The 16246-nt window shown below is 58.6% G+C and overlaps 1 protein-coding gene across 1 annotated transcript in view; it reads left to right on the top strand.

The window, feature by feature from the left end:
• LOC120051685 (switch-associated protein 70-like) overlaps nucleotides 1-16246 on the top strand; it is a 33250-nt gene that overhangs the window by 14064 nt on the left and 2940 nt on the right. The window lies entirely within an intron of this gene.

The raw sequence follows: 16246 nt of genomic DNA, 5'->3' as shown, positions 1-16246 counted from the left end.
ACATCCAAGCCAGCACAGTAAGGTGGTGTGAATGGTTCTTAGTCTAAGACTGTTAGTGCTGTTAGACTAACTGCAAGTCATGAGTATGTTTGCTGGAACACCCAAAACAGTGGGAAAAAGTGGGAAGGCAGAGGGAAAGTGTTTTCTCTCTACAGATGTAAGATCTTAATTTGATCACTCTTTTGTTGCTTAAAAATGTCCTGCACTGCAGGACATGCAGAGGAGCTTCATGATTTACATAAATTCACTGAAAACCCACACTAACACACGGTTATACTAACAGCAGGGGAGAGTGGGGTAAGTTGAGCAACCCTTGTTGCTAGGAAACCATACACCAAATGTATAATTGTACCAAATATTTAGGAAGAGGTCTGTGAAGTCCCCCAAAAATATTTTCACCAAGTCAAATTATTTTATTGTTAGAGGTTTTGTGATGCTTGTAAATAAACCAAAGTAGATGATTTTAAGATTGTTCTATACAGTGCCTTCAGAAAGTATTAATCAAATCAAACTTTATTTGCCACATGCGCCAAATACAACAAGTGTAGACTTTACATTGAAATGCTTACTTACAAGCCCTTAACCGACAGTGCTGGGGGGGTGATGTGCGTCAATGTAAATTGTCCGGTGGCGATTTTTATGAATTGTTCAGCAGTCTAATGGCTTGGGGGTAGAAGCTGTTGAGGAGCCTTTTGGTCCTCGACATGGCGCTCCGGTACCACTTGCCATGTGGTAGCAGAGAAAACAGTCTATAACTTGGGTGACTGGAGTGTCTGACAATTTTATGGGCTTTCCTCTGACACCGCCTATTATATACAGTTGAAGTCGGAAGTTTACATACACCTTAGCCAAATACATTTAAACAGTTTTTCACAATTCCTGACATTTTAATCCTAGTAAAAATTCACTGTCTTAGGTCAGTTAGGATCACCACTTTATTTTAAGAATGTGAAATGTCAGAATAATAGTAGAGAGAATGATTTATTTCAGCTTTTATTTCTTTCCCACATTCCCAGTGGGTCAGAAGTTTACATACACTCAATTAGTATTTGGTAGCATTGCGTTTAAATTGTTTAACTTGTGTCAAACGTTTCGGGTAGCCTTCCACAAGCTTCCCACAATAAGTTGGGTGATTTTTTTTTTTTTTCAGTTCTGCCCGCAAATGTTCTATAGGATTGCGGTCAGGGCTTTGTGATGGCCACTCCAATACCTTGACTTTGTTGTCCTTAAGCCATTTTACCACAACTTTGGAAGTATGCTTGGGGTCATTGTCCATTTGGAAGACCCATTTGCGACCAAGCTTTAACTTCCTGACTGATGTCTTGAGATGTTGCTTCAATATATCCACATAATTGCCCTGCCTCATGATGCCATCTATTTTGTGAAGTGCACCAGTCCCTCCTGCAGCAAAGCACCCCCACAACATGATGCTGCCACCCCCATGCTTCACAGTTGGGATGGTGTTCTTCGGCTTGCAAGCCTCCCCCTTTTTCCTCCAAAAATAACGATGGTCATTATGGCCAAACAGTTCTATTTTTGTTTCATCAGACCAGAGAACATTTCTCCAAAAAGTATGACCTTTGTCCCCATGTGCAGTTGCAAACCGTAGTCTGGCTTTTTTATGGCAGTTTTGGAGCAGTGGCTTCTTCCTTGCTGAGCGGCCTTTCAGGTTATGTCGATATAGGACTCGTTTTACTGTGGATATAGATACTTTTGTACCTGTTTCCTCCACCATCTTCACACGGTCCTTTGCTGTTGTTCTGGGATTCATTTGCAATTTTCGCACCAAGAACTCCTTCCTGAGCGGTATGACGGCTGCGTGGTCCCATGGTGTATATACTTGCAAACTATTGTTTGTACAGATGAACGTGGTACCTTCAGGCGTTTGGAAATGGCTCCCAAGGATGAACAAGACTTGATGTCAAGCAGAGGCACTGAGTTTGAAGGTAGGCCTTGAAATACATCCACAGGTACACCTCGAATTGACATCATTTATCAGAAGCTTCTAAAGCTATGACATAATTTTCTAGAATTTTCAAGCTGTTTAAAGGCACAGTCAACTTAGTGTATGTAAACTTCTGACCCACTGGAATTGTGATACAGTGAAATAATCTGTCTGTAAACAATTGTTGGAAAAATGACTTGTCATTCACAAAGTAGATGTCCTAACAGACTTGCCAAAACTATAGTTTGTTGGCAAGAAATTTGTCGAGTGGTTGAAAAACTTGTTTGGATGGCAGGAAGCTTGGCCCCAGTGATGTACTGGGCCGTTCGCACCACCCTCTGTAGCGCCTTACGGTCAGATGCCGAGCAGTTGCCCTACCAGGTGGTGATGCAACCGGTCAGAATGCTTTCGATGGTGCAGCTGTAGAACCTTTTGCGAATCTGTGGGCCCATGCCAAATCTATTCAGTCTCCTGAGGGGGGAAATGTTTTGTTGTGCCTTCTTCACGACTGTCTTGGTATGTTTGGACCATGATAGTTCATTGGTGATGTGGACACCAAGGAACTTGAAACTCTCGACCCGCTCCACTACAGCCCTTTCGATGTTAATGGGGGCCTGTTCGGCCCACCTTTTCCTGTAGTCCATGATCAGCTCCTTTGTCTTGCTCACATTGAGGAAGAGGTTGTTGTCCTGGCACCACACTGCCAGTTCTCTGACCTCCTCCCTATAGGCCGTGTCATCGTTGTCAGTGATCAGGCCTACCACTGTTGTGTCGTCAGCAAACTTAATGATGGTGTTGGAATTGTGTTTGGCCACGCAGTCGTGGGTGAACAGGGAATACAGGAGGGGACTAAGTGTTGTTGCCTACTCTTACTACCTGGGGGCGGCCCGTCAGAAAGTCCAGGATTCAGTTGCAGAGGGAGGTGTTTAGTCCCAGAGTCCTTAGCTTAGTGATGAGCTTCGTGGGCACTATGGTGTTGAACGCTGAGCTGTAGTCGATGAACAGCATTCTCACATAGGTGTTCCTTTTGTCCAGGTGAGAAAGGGCGGTGTGGAGTGCGATTGAGATTGCATCATCTGTGGATCTGTTGGGGCGGTATGCGAATTGGAGTGGGTCAAGGGTGTCCGGGAGGATGCTGTTAATGTGAGCCTTGACCAGCCTTTCAAAGCACTTCATGGCTACCGACGGGAGTTCCACAGGGCGGTAATCATTTAGGCAGGTTACCTTTGCTTCCTTGGGCACAGGGACTATAGTGGTCCGCTTGAAACATGTAGGTATTACAGACTCGGTCAGGGAGAGTTTGAAAATGTCAGTGAAGACACTTGACAGTTGGTCCGCGCATGCTTTGAGAACTCGTCATGGTAGTCCGTCTGGCCCAGCGGCTTTGTGAATGTTGACCTGTTTAAAGGTTATGTTCACATCGGCTACCGAGAGCGTTATCACACAGTCATCCAGAACAGCTGGTGATCTCGTGCATGCTTCAGTGTTGCTTGCCTCGAAGCGAGCATAAAAGGCATTTAGCTTGTCTGGTAGGCTCACGTCACTGGGCAGCTCGCATCTGGGGTTCCCTTTGTGGTCCGTAATCATTTTTAAGCCCTGCCACATCCGACGAGCGTCAGAGCCGGTGTAGTAGGATTCAATCTTCATCCTGTATTGACGCTTTGCTTGTTTGATGGTTTGTCTGAAGGCATAGCAGGTTTTATTATAAGCATCTTTATTATAAGCGACTAATAAGGATTAGTCTCCCGCTCCTTGAAAGCGGCAGCTCTAGACTTTAGCTCGATGCGGATGTTGCCTGTAATCCATGGCTTCTGGTTGGGATATGTACGTACAGTCACTGTGGGGACGATGTCATCGATGCACTTATTGATGAAGCCGATGACTGAGGTGGTGTATTCCTCAATGCCATTGGATGAATCCCGGAACATATTCATACCCCTTGATTTATGCCACATTTTGTTGTGTTACAGCCTGAATTTAAAATTGATTAAATATATTTTTTTCTCATCCATCTACACATAATGACGTAGTGAAAACCTGTTTTTGCTCATTTATTAAAACTGAAATACAGAAATATCTCATTTAAGTGTTCACACACCTGAGTCAATACTTTGTAGAAGCAGCGATTATAGCTGTGATTCTTTCTGGATAAATCTCTAAGAGCTTTCCACACCTGGATTGTGTAACATTTGCCCATTATTCAAAAAATAAATATTCAAGCTCTGTCTAGTTGGTTGTGTATCATTGCTGGACAACCATTTTCAGGTCTTGCCATAGATTTTCAAGTAGGTTTAAGTGAAAACTGTAACTTGGCCACTCAGGAACATTCACTGTCTTCTTGGTAAGCAACTCCAGTGTAGATTTGGCCTTGTGTTTTAGGTTATTGTCCTGCTGAAAAGTGAATTCATCGCCCAGTGTCTGGTGCAAAGCAGACTTAACCAAGTTTACCTCTAGGATTTTGCCTTGACATTTCAGCTTTACGTTTTTAATGAATTTGTAAAATTTTCGAAAAACCAAATTCCACTTTGACATAATGGGCTATTATTGTGTGTTGGCCAGTGACAAAAAAACCACACAATTTAATCAATTTAAAATTCAGGCTGTAACAAAACAAAATGTGGAAGAAGTCAAGGAGTGTGAATACTTTCTGAAGATGCTTTACATCAGTCGGGGTCTCTAGCTTAAATATGAGGTCATAAACCTAGCATGAAAGTGCATCCATTTAGCTGTGTGGGCTAAAATAGTACAAATGTTTCCCTTGGGGTAATTTCAGCCAATGGCCATGGGGTAAGTTGAGTCAATGTCAAGTTGAGCAAATTTAAGTGTTTGCTTCCCAGGCGTTATGCAAGGCCCTGTTACCTCATATCCCAGCGACTAAAAAGTACAAAGTGTTTGTTAGGTGTTAAGCCTGTGTTAAAAGATGCTTAAATGATTAAAAGACAAGAAAGCAGTTGTGATTAGGTAGAATTGTGTTTGGGAAATAAAGCTAGACATGGTTTTAAAAGTAAGTGGTAACTGTCCCTCAGTTCTGCTCACCCCTGTCCCTCAGCTCAGCTCACCCCTGTCCCTCAGCTCAGCCCTGTCCCGCAGCTCAGCTCACCCCTGTCCCTCAGCTCAGCCCTGTCCCGCAGCTCAGCTCACCCCTGTCCCGCAGCTCAGCTCACCCCTGTCCCGCAGCTCAGCTCACCCCTGACCCTCAGCTCAGCTCACCCCTGACCCTCAGCTCAGCTCACCCCTGTCCCTCAGCTCAGCTCACCCCTGTCCCTCAGCTCAGCTCACCCCTGTCCCTCAGCTCAGCTCACCCCTGTCCCTCAGCTCAGCTCACCCCTGTCCCTCAGCTCAGCTCACCCCTGTCCCTCAGCTCAGCTCACCCCTGTCCCTCAGCTCACCCCTGTCCCGCAGCTCAGCCCTGTCCCTCAGCTCAGCTCACCCCTCAGCTCAGCTCACCCCTGTCCCTCAGCTCAGCCCTGTCCCTCAGCTCAGCTCACCCCTGTCCCTCAGCTCAGCTCACCCCTGTCCCTCAGCTCAGCTCACCCCTGTCCCTCAGCTCAGCTCACCCCTGTCCCTCAGCTCAGCTCAGCTCAGCCCTGTCCCGCAGCGCAGCTCAGCCCTGTCCCTCAGCTCAGCTCACCCCTGTCCCTCAGCTCAGCTCACCCCTGTCCCTCAGCTCAGCTCACCCCTGTCCCTCAGCTCAGCTCACCCCTGTCCCTCAGCTCAGCTCACCCCTGTCCCTCAGCTCAGCTCACCCCTGTCCATCAGCTCAGCTCACCCCTGTCCCTCAGCTCAGCTCACCCCTGTCCCTCAGCTCAGCTCACCCCTGTCCCTCAGCTCAGCCCTGTCCCTCAGCTCAGCTCAGCCCTGTCCCTCAGCTCAGCCCTGTCCCTCAGCTCAGCTCACCCCTGTCCCTCAGCTCAGCCCTGTCCCGCAGCTCAGCCCTGTCCCGCAGCTCAGCCCTGTCCCGCAGCTCAGCCCTGTCCCGCAGCTCAGCCCTGTCCCGCAGCTCAGCTCACCCCTGTCCCTCAGCTCAGCCCTGTCCCTCAGCTCAGCTCACCCCTGTCCCGCAGCTCAGCTCACCCCTGTCCCGCAGCTCAGCTCACCCCTGTCCCGCAGCTCAGCTCACCCCTGTCCCGCAGCTCAGCTCACCCCTGTCCCGCAGCTCAGCTCACCCCTGTCCCGCAGCTCAGCTCACCCCTGTCCCGCAGCTCAGCTCACCCCTGTCCCGCAGCTCAGCTCACCCCTGTCCCTCAGCTCAGCTCACCCCTGTCCCTCAGCTCAGCTCACCCCTGTCCCTCAGCTCAGCTCACCCCTGTCCCTCAGCTCAGCTCACCCCTGTCCCTCAGCTCAGCTCACCCCTGTCCCTCAGCTCAGCTCAGCTCACCCCTGTCCCTCAGCTCAGCTCAGCTCACCCCTGTCCCTCAGCTCAGCTCAGCTCACCCCTGTCCCGCAGCGCAGCTCAGCCCTGTCCCGCAGCTCAGCCCTGTCCCTCAGCTCAGCCCTGTCCCTCAGCTCAGCCCTGTCCCTCAGCTCAGCCCTGTCCCTCAGCTCAGCCCTGTCCCTCAGCTCAGCCCTGTCCCTCAGCTCAGCCCTGTCCCTCAGCTCAGCTCAGCCCTGTCCCTCAGCTCAGCTCACCCCTGTCCCTCAGCTCAGCTCAGCCCTGTCCCGCAGCTCAGCCCTGTCCCGCAGCTCAGCCCTGTCCCGCAGCTCAGCCCTGTCCCGCAGCTCAGCCCTGTCCCGCAGCTCAGCCCTGTCCCTCAGCTCAGCTCACCCCTGTCCCTCAGCTCAGCTCACCCCTGTCCCTCAGCTCAGCTCACCCCTGTCCCTCAGCTCAGCTCACCCCTGTCCCTCAGCTCAGCTCACCCCTGTCCCTCAGCTCAGCTCACCCCTGTCCCTCAGCTCAGCTCAGCCCTGTCCCTCAGCTCAGCTCAGCCCTGTCCCTCAGCTCAGCTCAGCCCTGTCCCTCAGCTCAGCCCTGTCCCGCAGCTCAGCCCTGTCCCGCAGCTCAGCCCTGTCCCTCAGCTCAGCTCACCCCTGTCCCTCAGCTCAGCTCACCCCTGTCCCGCAGCTCAGCTCACCCCTGTCCCGCAGCTCAGCTCAGCCCTGTCCCGCAGCTCAGCTCAGCCCTGTCCCGCAGCTCAGCTCAGCCCTGTCCCGCAGCTCAGCTCACCCCTGTCCCGCAGCTCAGCTCACCCCTGTCCCGCAGCTCAGCTCACCCCTGTCCCGCAGCTCAGCTCACCCCTGTCCCGCAGCTCAGCTCACCCCTGTCCCGCAGCTCAGCTCACCCCTGTCCCGCAGCTCAGCTCACCCCTGTCCCTCAGCTCAGCTCACCCCTGTCCCTCAGCTCAGCCCTGTCCCTCAGCTCAGCCCTGTCCCGCAGCTCAGCCCTGTCCCGCAGCTCAGCCCTGTCCCGCAGCTCAGCCCTGTCCCGCAGCTCAGCCCTGTCCCGCAGCTCAGCTCAACTTATCCTGTCCCGCAGCTCTACTTATCCTGTCCCGCAGCTCTACTTATCCTGTCCCGCAGCTCAACTTATCCTGTCCCGCAGCTCAGCTCACCCCTGTCCCTCAGCTCAGCTCACCCCTGTCCCTCAGCTCAGCTAACCCCTGTCCCTCAGCTCAGCTCACCCCTGTCCCTCAGCTCAGCTCAGCCCTGTCCCTCAGCTCAGCTCACCCCTGTCCCTCAGCTCAGCTCACCCCTGTCCCTCAGCTCAGCTCACCCCTGTCCCTCAGCTCAGCTCACCCCTGTCCCTCAGCTCAGCTCACCCCTGTCCCTCAGCTCAGCTCACCCCTGTCCCTCAGCTCAGCTCACTCCTGTCCCTCAGCTCAGCTCACCCCTGTCCCTCAGCTCAGCTCACCCCTGTCCCTCAGCTCAGCTCACCCCTGTCCCGCAGCTCAGCTCACCCCTGTCCCGCAGCTCAGCTCACCCCTGTCCCGCAGCTCACCCCTGTCCCGCAGCTCACCCCTGTCCCGCAGCTCACCCCTGTCCCTCAGTTCAGCTCACCCCTGTCCCTCAGTTCAGCTCACCCCTGTCCCGCAGCCCAGCACTGTCCCGCAGCTCAGCTCAACTTATCCTGTCCCGCAGCTCAACTTATCCTGTCCCGCAGCTCAACTTATCCTGTCCCGCAGCTCAACTTATCCTGTCCCGCAGCTCATCTTATCCTGTCCCGCAGCTCAACTTATCCTGTCCCGCAGCTCAACTTATCCTGTTCCGCAGCTCAACTTATCCTGTCCCGCAGCTCAGCTCACCCCTGTCCCTCAGCTCAGCTCAGCCCTGTCCCTCAGCTCAGCTCAGCCCTGTCCCTCAGCTCAGCTCAGCCCTGTCCCTCAGCTCAGCCCAGCCCTGTCCCGCAGCTCAGCCCAGCCCTGTCCCGCAGCTCAGCTCACCCCTGTCCCTCAGCTCACCCCTGTCCCTCAGCTCACCCCTGTCCCTCAGCTCAGCTCACCCCTGTCCCTCAGCTCAGCTCACTCCTGTCCCTCAGCTCAGCTCACCCCTGTCCCTCAGCTCAGCTCACCCCTGTCCCTCAGCTCAGCTCACCCCTGTCCCTCAGCTCAGCTCACCCCTGTCCCGCAGCTCAGCTCACCCCTGTCCCGCAGCTCAGCTATCCCCTGTCCCGCAGCTCACCCCTGTCCCTCAGTTCAGCTCACCCCTGTCCCTCAGTTCAGCTCACCCCTGTCCCTCAGTTCAGCTCACCCCTGTCCCTCAGTTCAGCTCACCCCTGTCCCTCAGTTCAGCTCACCCCTGTCCCGCAGCTCAGCTCACCCCTGTCCCGCAGCTCAGCTCACCCCTGTCCCGCAGCTCAGCACTGTCCTGCAGCTCAGCTCAACTTATCCTGTCCCGCAGCTCAACTTATCCTGTCCCGCAGCTCAACTTATCCTGTCCCGCAGCTCAACTTATCCTGTCCCGCAGCTCAACTTATCCTGTCCCGCAGCTCATCTTATCCTGTCCCGCAGCTCAACTTATCCTGTCCCGCAGCTCAACTTATCCTGTCCCGCAGCTCAACTTATCCTGTCCCGCAGCTCAGCTCACCCCTGTCCCTCAGCTCAGCTCAGCCCTGTCCCTCAGCTCAGCTCAGCCCTGTCCCTCAGCTCAGCTCAGCCCTGTCCCTCAGCTCAGCCCAGCCCTGTCCCGCAGCTCAGCCCAGCCCTGTCCCGCAGCTCAGCCCAGCCCTGTCCCGCAGCTCAGCTCACCCCTGTCCCTCAGCTCACCCCTGTCCCTCAGCTCACCCCTGTCCCTCAGCTCACCCCTGTCCCTCAGCTCACCCCTGTCCCTCAGCTCACCCCTGTCCCTCACCTCACCCCTGTCCCTCAGCTCACCTCACCCCTGTCCCTCAGCTCAGCACTGTCCCGCAGCTCAGCTCAACTTATCCTGTCCCGCAGCTCAACTTATCCTGTCCCGCAGCTCAACTTATCCTGTCCCGCAGCTCAACTTATCCTGTCCCGCAGCTCATCTTATCCTGTCCCGCAGCTCAACTTATCCTGTCCCGCAGCTCAACTTATCCTGTCCCGCAGCTCAACTTATCCTGTCCCGCAGCTCAACTTATCCTGTCCCGCAGCTCAACTTATCCTGTCCCGCAGCTCAACTTATCCTGTCCTGCAGCTCAACTTATCCTGTCCCGCAGCTCAGCTCACCCCTGTCCCTCAGCTCAGCTCAGCCCTGTCCCTCAGCTCAGCTCAGCCCTGTCCCTCAGCTCAGCTCAGCCCTGTCCCTCAGCTCAGCCCAGCCCTGTCCCGCAGCTCAGCCCAGCCCTGTCCCGCAGCTCAGCCCAGCCCTGTCCCGCAGCTCAGCCCAGCCCTGTCCCGCAGCTCAGCTCACCCCTGTCCCTCAGCTCACCCCTGTCCCTCAGCTCACCCCTGTCCCTCAGCTCACCCCTGTCCCTCAGCTCACCCCTGTCCCTCAGCTCACCCCTGTCCCTCACCTCACCCCTGTCCCTCACCTCACCCCTGTCCCTCAGCTCAGCACTGTCCCGCAGCTCAGCTCAACTTATCCTGTCCCGCAGCTCAACTTATCCTGTCCCGCAGCTCAACTTATCCTGTCCCGCAGCTCAACTTATCCTGTCCCGCAGCTCATCTTATCCTGTCCCGCAGCTCAACTTATCCTGTCCCGCAGCTCAACTTATCCTGTCCCGCAGCTCAACTTATCCTGTCCCGCAGCTCAACTTATCCTGTCCCGCAGCTCAACTTATCCTGTCCCGCAGCTCATCTTATCCTGTCCCGCAGCTCAACTTATCCTGTCCCGCAGCTCAGCTCACCCCTGTCCCGCAGCTCAGCTCACCCCTGTCCCTCAGCTCAGCTCACCCCTGTCCCTCAGCTCAGCTCACCCCTGTCCCTCAGCTCAGCTCACCCCTGTCCCTCAGCTCAGCTCACCCCTGTCGCTCAGCTCAGCTCAGCCCTGTCGCTCAGCTCAGCTCAGCCCTGTCCCTCAGCTCAGCCCTGTCCCGCAGCTCAGCCCTGTCCCTCAGCTCAGCTCACCCCTGTCCCTCAGCTCAGCTCACCCCTGTCCCTCAGCTCAGCTCAGCCCTGTCCCTCAGCTCAGCTCACCCCTGTCCCTCAGCTCAGCTCACCCCTGTCCCTCAGCTCAGCTCACCCCTGTCCCTCAGCTCAGCTCACCCCTGTCCCTCAGCTCACCCCTGTCCCTCAGCTCACCCCTGTCCCTCAGCTCAGCTCACCCCTGTCCCTCAGCTCAGCTCACCCCTGTCCCTCAGCTCAGCTCAGCTCAGCCCTGTCCCTCAGCTCAGCTCAGCCCTGTCCCTCAGCTCAGCTCACCCCTGTCCCTCAGCTCAGCTCACCCCTGTCCCTCAGCTCAGCTCACCCCTGTCCCGCAGCTCAGCTCACCCCTGTCCCTCAGCTCAGCTCACCCCTGTCCCTCAGCTCAGCTCACCCCTGTCCCTCAGCTCAGCTCACCCCTGTCCCTCAGCTCAGCTCACCCCTGTCCCTCAGCTCAGCTCACCCCTGTCCCTCAGCTCAGCTCACCCCTGTCCCTCAGCTCAGCTCACCCCTGTCCCTCAGCTCAGCTCACCCCTGTCCCTCAGCTCAGCTCACCCCTGTCCCTCAGCTCAGCCCTGTCCCGCAGCTCAGCCCTGTCCCTCAGCTCAGCTCAGCCCTGTCCCTCAGCTCAGCTCAGCCCTGTCCCTCAGCTCAGCCCTGTCCCTCAGCTCAGCCCTGTCCCGCAGCTCAGCCCTGTCCCGCAGCTCAGCCCTGTCCCGCAGCTCAGCCCTGTCCCTCAGCTCAGCTCACCCCTGTCCCGCAGCTCAGCTCACCCCTGTCCCGCAGCTCAGCTCACCCCTGTCCCGCAGCTCAGCTCACCCCTGTCCCGCAGCTCAGCTCACCCCTGTCCCGCAGCTCAGCTCACCCCTGTCCCGCAGCTCAGCTCACCCCTGTCCCGCAGCTCAGCTCACCCCTGTCCCGCAGCTCAGCTCACCCCTGTCCCGCAGCTCAGCTCACCCCTGTCCCTCAGCTCAGCTCACCCTGTCCCTCAGCTCAGCTCACCCCTGTCCCTCAGCTCAGCTCAGCTCACCCCTGTCCCTCAGCTCAGCTCAGCTCACCCCTGTCCCGCAGCGCAGCTCAGCCCTGTCCCTCAGCTCAGCCCTGTCCCTCAGCTCAACCCTGTCCCTCAGCTCAGCCCTGTCCCTCAGCTCAGCCCTGTCCCTCAGCTCAGCTCAGCCCTGTCCCTCAGCTCAGCTCACCCCTGTCCCTCAGCTCAGCTCACACCTGTCCCTCAGCTCAGCCCTGTCCCGCAGCTCAGCCCTGTCCCTCAGCTCAGCTCACCCCTGTCCCTCAGCTCAGCTCACCCCTGTCCCTCAGCTCAGCTCACCCCTGTCCCTCAGCTCAGCTCACCCCTGTCCCTCAGCTCAGCTCAGCCCTGTCCCTCAGCTCAGCTCACCCCTGTCCCTCAGCTCAGCTCAACCCTGTCCCTCAGCTCAGCTCACCCCTGTCCCTCAGCTCAGCTCACCCCTGTCCCTCAGCTCAGCTCACCCCTGTCCCTCAGCTCAGCTCACCCCTGTCCCTCAGCTCAGCTCACCCCTGTCCCTCAGCTCAGCTCAGCCCTGTCCCTCAGCTCAGCTCAGCCCTGTCCCGCAGCTCAGCCCTGTCCCTCAGCTCAGCTCAGCCCTGTCCCTCAGCTCAGCTCACCCCTGTCCCTCAGCTCAGCTCACCCCTGTCCCTCAGCTCAGCTCACCCCTGTCCCGCAGCTCAGCCCTGTCCCGCAGCTCAGCTCACCCCTGTCCCTCAGCTCAGCTCACCCCTGTCCCGCAGCTCAGCTCACCCCTGTCCCGCAGCTCAGCTCACCCCTGTCCCGCAGCTCAGCTCACCCCTGTCCCGCAGCTCAGCTCACCCCTGTCCCGCAGCTCAGCTCACCCCTGTCCCTCAGCTCAGCTCACCCCTGTCCCTCAGCTCAGCTCACCCCTGTCCCTCAGCTCAGCTCAGCTCACCCCTGTCCCTCAGCTCAGCTCAGCTCACCCCTGTCCCTCAGCTCAGCTCACCCCTGTCCCGCAGCGCAGCTCAGCCCTGTCCCTCAGCTCAGCTCATCCCTGTCCCTCAGCTCAGCCCTGTCCCTCAGCTCAGCTCAGCCCTGTCCCTCAGCTCAGCTCAGCCCTGTCCCTCAGCTCAGCTCACCCCTGTCCCTCAGCTCAGCTCACCCCTGTCCCTCAAGCTCAGCCCTGTCCCTCAGCTCAGCCCTGTCCCGCAGCTCAGCCCTGTCCCTCAGCTCAGCTCACCCCTGTCCCGCAGCTCAGCTCACCCCTGTCCCTCAGCTCAGCTCACCCCTGTCCCTCAGCTCAGCTCACCCCTGTCCCTCAGCTCAGCTCACCCCTGTCCCTCAGCTCAGCTCACCCCTGTCCCTCAGCTCAGCTCACCCCTGTCCCTCAGCTCAGCTCACCCCTGTCCCTCAGCTCAGCTCACCCCTGTCCCTCAGCTCAGCTCACCCCTGTCCCTCAGCTCAGCTCACCCCTGTCCTCAGCTCAGCTCACCCCTGTCCCTCAGCTCAGCTCACCCCTGTCCCTCAGCTCAGCTCAGCTCAGCCCCCCTGTCCCTCAGCTCAGCTCACCCCTGTCCCTCAGCCTCAGCTCACCCCTGTCCCTCAGCTCAGCTCACCCCTGTCCCTCAGCTCAGCTCACCCCTGTCCCGCAGCTCAGCTCACCCCTGTCCCTCAGCTCAGCTCACCCTGTCCCTCAGCTCAGCTCACCCCTGTCCCTCAGCTCAGCTCACCCCTGTCCTCAGCTCAGCTCACCCCTGTCCCTCAGCTCAGCTCACCCCTGTCCCTCAGCTCAGCTCACCCCTGTCCCTCAGCTCAGCTCACCCCTGTCCCGCAGCTCAGCCCTGTCCCGCAGCTCAGCTCAGCCCTGTCCCTCAGCTCAGCTCAGCCCTGTCCCTCAGCTCAGCCCTGTCCCTCAGCTCAGCCCTGTCCCGCAGCTCAGCCCTGTCCCGCAGCTCAGCCCTGTCCCTCAGCTCAGCCCGTCCCTCAGCTCAGCTCACCCCTGTCCCGCAGCTCAGCTCACCCCTGTCCCGCAGCTCAGCTCACCCCTGTCCCGCAGCCTCAGCTCACCCCCTGTCCCGCACAGCTCAGCTCACCCCCTGTCCCGCAGCTCAGCTCACCCCTGTCCCGCAGCTCAGCTCACCCCTGTCCCGCAGCCAGCTCACCCCTGTCCCGCAGCTCAGCTCACCCCTGTCCCTCAGCTCAGCTCACCCCTGTCCCTCAGCTCAGCTCACCCCCTGTCCCTCAGCTCAGCTCAGGCTCACCCCTGTCCCTCAGCTCAGCTCAGCTCACCCCTGTCCCTCAGCTCAGCTCACCCCTGTCCCGCAGCGCAGCTCAGCCCTGTCCCTCAGCTCAGCTCACCCCTGTCCCTCAGCTCAGCCCTGTCCCTCAGCTCAGCCCTGTCCCTCAGCTCAGCTCACCCTGTCCCTCAGCTCAGCTCACCCCTGTCCCTCAGCTCAGCTCACCCCTGTCCCTCAGCTCAGCCCTGTCCCTCAGCTCAGCCCTGTCCCGCAGCTCAGCCCTGTCCCTCAGCTCAGCTCACCCCTGTCCCGCAGCTCAGCTACCCCTGTCCCTCAGCTCAGCTCACCCCTGTCCCTCAGCTCAGCTCACCCCTGTCCCTCAGCTCAGCTCACCCCTGTCCCTCAGCTCAGCTCCCCCTGTCCCTCAGCTCAGCTTCACCCCTGTCCCTCAGCTCAGCTCACCCCTGTCCCTAGCTCAGCTCACCCGTCCCTCAGCTCAGCTCAACCCTGTCCCTCAGCTCAGCTCACCCCTGTCCCTCCGCTCAGCTCACCCCTGTCCCTCAGCTCAGCTCACCCTGTCCCTCAGCTCAGCTCACCCCTGTCCCCTCAGCTCAGCCCTGTCCCTCAGCTCAGCTCAGCCCTGTCCCGCAGCTCAGCCCTGTCCCTCAGCTCAGCTCAGCCCTGTCCCTCAGCTCAGCTCACCCCTGTCCCTCAGCTCAGCTCACCCCTGTCCCTCAGCTCAGCCTGTCCCGCATCTCAGCCCTGTCCGCCGCTCAGCTCACCCTGTCCTCAGCTCAGCTCACCCCTGTCCGCAGCTCAGCTCACCCCTGTCCCGCAGCTCAGCTCACCCCTGTCCCGCAGCTCAGCTCACCCCTGTCCCGCAGCTCAGCTCACCCCTGTCCCGCAGCCTCAGCTCACCCCTGTCCCGCAGCTCAGCTCACCCTGTCCCGCAGCTCAGCTCACCCCTGTCCCGCAGCTCAGCTCACCCCTGTCCCTCAGCTCAGCTCACCCCTGTCCCTCAGCTCAGCTCACCCTGTCCCTCAGCTCAGCTCACCCTGTCCCTCAGCTCAGCTCACCCCTGTCCCTCAGATCAGCTCACCCCTGTCCCTCAGCTCAGCTCAGCTCACCCTGTCCCTCAGCTCAGCTCACCCCTGTCCCGCAGCGCAGCTCAGCCTGTCCCTCAGCTCAGCTCACCCCTGTCCCGCAGCGCAGCTCAGCCCTGTCCTCAGCTCAGCCCTGTCCCTCAGCTCAGCTCACCCCTGTCCCTCAGCTCAGCTCACCCCTGTCCTCAGCTCAGCTCACCCCTGTCCCTCAGCTCAGCCTGTCCCTCAGCTCAGCCCTGTCCCGCAGCTCAGCCCTGTCCCGCAGCTCAGCTCACCCCTGTCCCGCAGCTCAGCTCACCCCTGTCCCTCTCCCTCCTCTCCCCACCTCTCCCCCACCTCTCTCCCTCCCTCTCCCCACCTCTCCTCCTCTCCCCACCTCTCTCCCTCCTCTCCCCACCTCTCTCCCTCCTCTCCCCCCTCCTCCCTCCTCTCCCCCACCTCTCTCCCCCTCCACTCCCCACCTCTCTCCCTCCTCTCTCCCTCCTCTCCCCACCTCTCCCTCCTCCCCCACTCTCTCCCTCCACTCCCCACCTCCCTCCTCTCCCCACCTCTCTCCCTCCTCTCCCCTCCTCTCCCCACCTCTCCCCTCCTCTCCCTCCTCTCCCCACCTCTCTCCCTCCATCCCCACCTCCCTCCTCTCCCCACCTCTCTCCCTCATCTCCCCCCCTCTCCTCTCCCCACCTCTCTCTCCTCCTCTCCCCACCTCTTCCCTCCACTCCCCACCTCCCTCCTCTCCCCCCCTCTCTCCCTCCTCTCCCCACCTCTCTACCTCCTCTCCCCACCTCTCTCTCTCCTCTCCCCACCTCTCTACCTCCTCTCCACACCTCTCTCCACACCTCTCTCCTCTCCCCACCTCTCTACCTCCTCCCTTCCACCTCTCTCTCTCTCCTCTCCCCACCTCTCTCCTCCTCTCCCCACCTCTCTACCTCCCTCTCCCCACCTCTCTACCTCCTCTCCCCCACCTCTCTACCTCCTCTCCCCCACCTCTCTCCTCCTCTCCCCACCTCTCTCCTCTCCCCCACCTCTCTCCTCTCCCCACCTCTCTACCTCCTCTCCCCACCTCTCTACCTCCTCTCCCCACCTCTCTCTCCTCCTCTCCACACCTCTCTCTCTCCTCTCCCCACTCTCTCCTCCCCACCTCTCTCCTCTCCCACCTCTCCCTCCTCTCCCCACCTCTCCCTCCTCTCCCCACCTCTCCCTCCTCTCCCCACCTCTCTCCCTCCACTCTCCACCTCTCTCCCTCCTATCCCCACCTCTCTACCTCCTCCCCCACCTCTCTCTCTCCTCTCCCCACCTCTCTACCTCCTCTCCACACCCTCTCTCCTCTCCCCACCTCTCTACCTCCTCTTCCCACCTCTCTCTCTCCTCTCCCCACCTCTCTCTCTCCCCTCTCCCTCCTCTCCCCACCTCTCTCCCTCCTCTCCCCACCTCCCTTCCTCTCCCCACCTCTCTCTCTCTCCTCTCCCCACCTCTCTCCCTCCTCTCCCCACCTCTCT

The sequence above is a fragment of the Salvelinus namaycush genome, chromosome 8 (assembly GCF_016432855.1).
Source record: "Salvelinus namaycush isolate Seneca chromosome 8, SaNama_1.0, whole genome shotgun sequence".
In the NCBI taxonomy this organism is placed as follows: domain Eukaryota; kingdom Metazoa; phylum Chordata; class Actinopteri; order Salmoniformes; family Salmonidae; genus Salvelinus; species Salvelinus namaycush.
Note: the sequence above shows the minus strand (reverse complement) of the source record. Positions and strands in the feature narration are given on the sequence as shown.